This window comes from Mirounga leonina, unplaced genomic scaffold (genome assembly GCF_011800145.1).
Source record: "Mirounga leonina isolate KUSES-001 unplaced genomic scaffold, KU_Mleo_1.0 Mir_174, whole genome shotgun sequence".
NCBI lineage: Eukaryota > Metazoa > Chordata > Mammalia > Carnivora > Phocidae > Mirounga > Mirounga leonina.
In genome coordinates this window covers 13,628,308-13,634,307 of record NW_023270451.1, presented here as the reverse complement: position 1 = coordinate 13,634,307, position 6,000 = coordinate 13,628,308, and positions in this window count along the sequence as shown.

Genomic DNA, 6,000 nt, shown 5'->3' with positions numbered 1-6,000 from the left:
TCTAGTTCAAGATCTCTCAATTAGCTAATGGTGTAACCTTGGGCAAATCAATCCGCGTCTCATTTTATTCAACTGCAAATAAGCAGTTTGGATCAATAAATTCCAAACCTAAAGTTTCATAGTTTTCTATGGCAGCCCCAGGGGTTATCATTCCAGTTCTGATATTCTTGCAAATTTTTGAATGGAGAATTTGAACACACTGTCAATAATAATAACCCAGACAAAGAGTGAGAATTGCAGCAGAGAGTAGTTTAGGGTTTTGTTTTAAAGAAAACATATTGTGTTGATCTTGAGAATTAAATATGTAGACATGAAATATAAAATATTTAGAGCCTAAGAGCTCAAACACTAGTTGATCATTTATTATTGAAAAATCTTACTATATTGAACTGAACCACCTGAGTTTTAGAGTTTGTACGGTTGGTAGTAGATACAAAAATTTATTTGGGAAAAAATAAATGAATCATTAGAAAATATCACAAAAAGGTGGGAGTGAAGGGGATAAGACAAAGGAAAAGGAGATGATCAATAAAGAATAATAATTCTTTTTGCCCTTAAAAGCTTTTAGGTAATTGGTTGGTGAGAAACAGAGCATCTACTCAGCAGTGAGGCATTGTGATGTGTTGTCTCTCCCTTATTCTTTCTGAGGCCTCCTCCTGATTCACAAATGCCTAAGGAGCATCTACCCAGGGGACCAGATGGTGCATGTAAGCTGTGGATGACTATAATTTGCACAAAGCTCTGGCACTGTTGTACCAGGTCTATTTCTGTGTGTGTGCATGTGTGTGTGTTCTACTTAAAACATACACTTTTATACACTATAAAAATAAATGGTCCTTTCACAGATTGTTTTGCCATCAATCATATCAGTAGTTCTAGTTTGAGTTTGTTCTGTTAAAGAAATCTCATGCTCAGACTACTCCATACTCTAATTTTGATTACTATATTTTTGTTATTACTACCTATTAAATTGGAAAGTTGACGATATACTGTATGAATCTGGAGTTAAAAAAGACAAGGGGTATGTAAAAGGGCCAACTGTCCTTGGCTATATTCGGTTGAGATGTTCACACACCTCAGACATGTCCTTCCTCAGAGGTACCCGTCACTCCCAGTCAGAAACAAAATCTCCTTCTTCCGATTAACAGACCTCGATGATTGGTAGTGACATGTGGATTTTCTTTGCTATTTAAAGCTATCTATAAATGTGTGCCAGAGAAGGATAGAGCTTATGCGTGCCTTCTTTTACTTATCACTTAGCCCGCCTCTCTTCTCACATTTCCCAGGGGCAGTGTGGGCGAGACCCAATGGAGCAGGTGAGACAGAAGGAGAGCCTGTCATCTTCTCAGTCCTCACCGTGGCTTCTCCAGGCTCAGATTTCCAATGTGTTGATTTTGTGATAAGGATATGCTGAACTATTATTTGGGGAAGTGCCAAATGAACAAGTAGCAAAATCAAAATTAGGCCAAATCCAAATCTCATCAGCATAGAAGCAACTCCTAAAAAAGAAGAAAAAAAAATGGAAACACTATTTAAAAATTATTTTCCAAAAAACTCTAATGGTTAATTTTTTTTTAAGTTGGACATTATAATGTGCCAGTTTATTAGCACTGCTCCTAGTTTCTTTGTGCAGTCACCCTACTATAAGTTTGCAGTCTCATATGGATGCTCCAATAGGATACTTCCTGCTTCTATCATGATCATAATACAATGATTAAATAAGGCAAGGAGTGCCTCAACTTGTTTTGTTTTGTTTTCAACATTTTATTTATTTGACAGAGAGAGACGCAGCGACAGACGGAACACAAGCAGCGGGAGTGGGAGAGGGAGAAGCAGGCTCCCCACGGAGCAGGGAGCCCGATGTGGGGCTCGATCCCAAGACCCTGGGACCGTGACCTGAGCCGAAGGCAGACGCTTAATGACTGAGCCACCCAGGCGCCCCGGCTCAACTTGTTTTGATGCAATGTTTGACAATTGATGTAGTTACTTGATAAATGTAACTATGTAAATCAAATGTTTACGATGTTTTGTAATTGGCAAAGAGTTACTGAACTTTCTTTTATAAATTAGTGTGTGTAATTTTGAAAATTGAATCTGAGTAAATTAGGATACATTCAGCATATTCTTTAAATAAATTAAATTGAAACTTTGAAAGGTAGATGTTCACTTTCTTCTGAGGTCAGTAAAAGAAACAACATATTTTCATCTAGCTCTGTCAGTGGGCACTGTAAATGGTGGTGCTGTGACTAATTTATTAAACTATTTTTCTTCCTAAATTATATGACCAAGATAAAGACCTGTCTCCATGTTACCTCCAGAATCTGAAGTCTGGCGATAAAGACACTTCATTGAGACAATCCACAGATTAAAAATTTTTTTAAGATCAAAAAATACTTACTGAATATTTTCACAAAGTTAACATGACTGACCTAGCTTATATTTTTATTCATATTTGCATGTACCTGCTTCTTCCACAAAATCACTTGAAAAAATAAAATCCTAATTCTTGGATCTAGATATTTAGTAACACATCAAAGCAATCAGCATGCAAGATAAAAATAAATAACTTTTCTGAACTCCACCTGGATCTCCACTTTCATTGAATGTAAACTTTATTCAGCATCTTTCCTGGGGTGGACGATGATGGGTAGAATCATAATGGCAAGTATCATCAGAAACATTTGCACTCTGAAAGAACATCATTTTGATTTCTACTATAGCTAGTTTCAGCAGACTAGTTTCTCTGCAAGCAACATTGGAGGCTATTTAGTATATGTTATCTGAAACGTGCTATATTAAAACATTTGTTGAGCATTCTTTTCTATATGAGAGTTGCTATTCTGTCTTATGGAACATCCTGCACAAATAAATGCCAAGGCAGTCATAAAACCTCTCTTCTTTTATGGAGTTTGGCTGAAGGAAAATGATGAAAACACCCCACTGTCTTTCTGCTTATGACCAGTACTCTTTTCACAGGTCACTTTAACCACATTCTAAACACATAACTAAAGACTGTGAAAAAAATTAAGGTCACGATTTCTCAATTAATCATAACTTCACTGTGTCTGTTCTATTATCTATGACAATTGTATAACGAATCCTAAATTTCCACCCTGTAAGTATTGTTATTTTGTGAGATCAGAAATCTGTGGGTGAAGCAGAAACAGAATTTATTTGATATGGTGACAATCTATTAATCATAGAGTCACTGATCATGCAGAAGTTCAGATACAACAACAATCAGGTGGAAGTAGGTATTTAGCAAATAGCACATTTGCGTCAAACATGGAGTCCGAAGCTAAACTTGAATGGCCACGTATTGTACAGTATCTTTCCCTCTCCCACTCCTGGCCAGTGTCAGGGCTTGCCCACATTCTGAGGAGAAAATGCCATTTAGATGATATTCTGTTCATCTTCTCCCAAATTAGTGATATTATTTTAAGCATTTGCGTATTCAAATTTAATCTTTAGATCTGAAAGATACCTCATCAGCATCTATGCTAAGGTAGATGTAACAAAAGTGTCTTTTTCCTGGAGCCCTATAATTTGTTTCAGAAATTGTGCATAGAAAAAGAACAACAGTCCGCATCTGATGTTCAATGATAAGACTTTGCAGTGAACAATAGTTTTGGATGCTGGATTTTCCAGAAATAGAGTTGTCTATTTTTTTCCCCCTCACCCTTTAACATGTTCAGAGCCAAGCTTGGCTTGCTGAACTGAAGAGTGTTACATAAAATAAGTTATACATATTTGGAGCGAAGAAGAGAGGAAGGAAAATATTGGTGATTTCCAGGCCATGGGGATTAGAGAGGAGAAGACAGAATGAAAGCAGAGTCAGGAAGCACTCAAGTACATTCCAATGTATTGGATAAGGCAGTGCAGAAGGGGGCCATGCCTCCAGTCATGCACTGACCGGGGCTCGTTCACGTCAGCCTGGTGGTCTGTCTGAGGGAGGCACTGAGATGTCATTTTCCTCAGGATCTCTACTCCTCATGGGAACCGGGTAAAGAGATGTAGGTAAGAGTTTGGTGAGACTGAGGAAAGTCAAGATGTATAGGGAGAAACTCCACACTGATTGCTGTGGAGGAGACTGCCTTAGTTGTGGCTACAGGATAAAGGAAGAAGATCTCAGAGTGCCTACAGAGCTGGTGAGGGCTGAGGTAAGTCTGGCACAGTCAGGAAAAGTTACTGGGCCTGATGAACTCAAAACATCACTAGCTGCTCCAATCATGGGCTTGAGTGAAGAAGCCAACAGGACAAGCCCCACCCATGTGGGTAAGGGGGATGCTCTGTAGGACAGAAAAGCCAGAGACAGACGCTACATCCCAGGGCTTTGGCACTTTCCTGCTGCTTTGAGGCTACAGAAGCACCAATCCATGATTTTAGGGAAAGAAGTGAAGGCAGGGGCAAATTGTCCCAGAGTTTGATTGCTCTTTTATCCAGAGACTGAAAACAACTTAAAAGGAAAGTTTAAATTTATTTATTTAGCTAAGATAATTGAAGATCAAGGGGGGGCGGGGCAAAGAAAGGGTGAAAGAGATGGGAAGAATGAAAAGATAACAGGAACATTTTTTGTTTGTTTGTTTTAATTCCCCTCTGATTACTGATGTTACAATTCGTTAGAAAATTTCAAAATATCTTCAAGTTTATCTCAGGGTCTGAGGTTACAGGAAGAAGATATCAAGCAAGACTGGAAACCCAACCCTGCTTCCAGTGATCTCCTTACTTCCAAAAGCCAGTCTTCAGGACATCCAGCCTCCTCCCCTGTGCTCTTCTCCCTTATCATGTTAAGTCTACTCTGTGGAGGAAACAAGCACCCAACCCCTTCATTGCTAGAAGTCCTCTCATCATCCCGCATTGAAAGAACTAAAGATGCCTTCTCCATAGAAATGGGAGCTATTCTTTTTTTTTCTTTTTTTTTTTTTAAAGATTTTATTTATTTATTTGAGAGAGAGAGAACGAGAGAGAGCACATAAGAGGGGGGAGGGTCAGAGGGAGAAGCAGACTCCCTGCCGAGCAGGGAGCCCGATGCAGGACTCCATCCAGGGACTCCAGGATCATGACCTGAGCCGAAGGCAGTCGCTTAACCAACTGAGCCACCCAGGCGCCCGAAATAGGAGCTATTCTTTAGCCACTTTAGATTGTATTGCACTGGCCTAGGTCTGAGGGCTGTTTCTAGGAAAAATTAATTTCTAAATCTATCCAAATCAATTAAATGACTTTGGGAGACTATTTTTAAGTGGCGGACAGTCTTTTTTTTTTTTTTTTTTTTTTTTGCCATACTGGATCAATAGCTGCCATTTCAAAGGTCTATTCATTCAAGTGCTCTGGAGTAATGCTCAGTCAATTTCAGATGCCGTTAGCAAGTTGGAAAAGTCACTGCCCTCAGATGACTAAAGCGGAAAAGGTCAATTAAGTAATAGTCTATTCAAGTCTACCAAGCCTCTTAAGCCAATGCCAAAATATGAATTTATCTTTTAAGAGCTCAAAGGTTGTAAAAAGTCTTCTTTATTATGAATTAGTTATACAGAAAGGCATGTTTATTTCTAAAGCTACTTTCTCTGTTTAATCTAGATTACATAAAACAGATAATTTTCAACTATTTCTCAAACTTGAACCCTGCCCTGAGTCTCTGGTCCGTCCTTGAATTCAGATCCTCATTACCTTAGAATATTGTAATAATCTCTTAGAAGGACTTCTTGCTTCTAATTTCTCCCTGACACATGTTGTGGGCAGCCACTTCTTAAAGTGAGGAGCATTGACATCACTACTGTGTTCAAAGTTTGTTTTTTTGCTTTGTTTTGGTTTGTTTTTTTTCAATCTCTCTCTCCTGCTCAATTTGTATAGTCCTAGCTTTCTTAGACAGGCCTCTAAAATCTGCTATATATCTTGCACATCTACTTTTTCAAGTCTTGTTTTCTACTCTACACTTTTATCCATCCTCATTCCAGGAACACTGGGCATTTTCATTTTCCCTTTTACACGCTGTCCATATTCCCA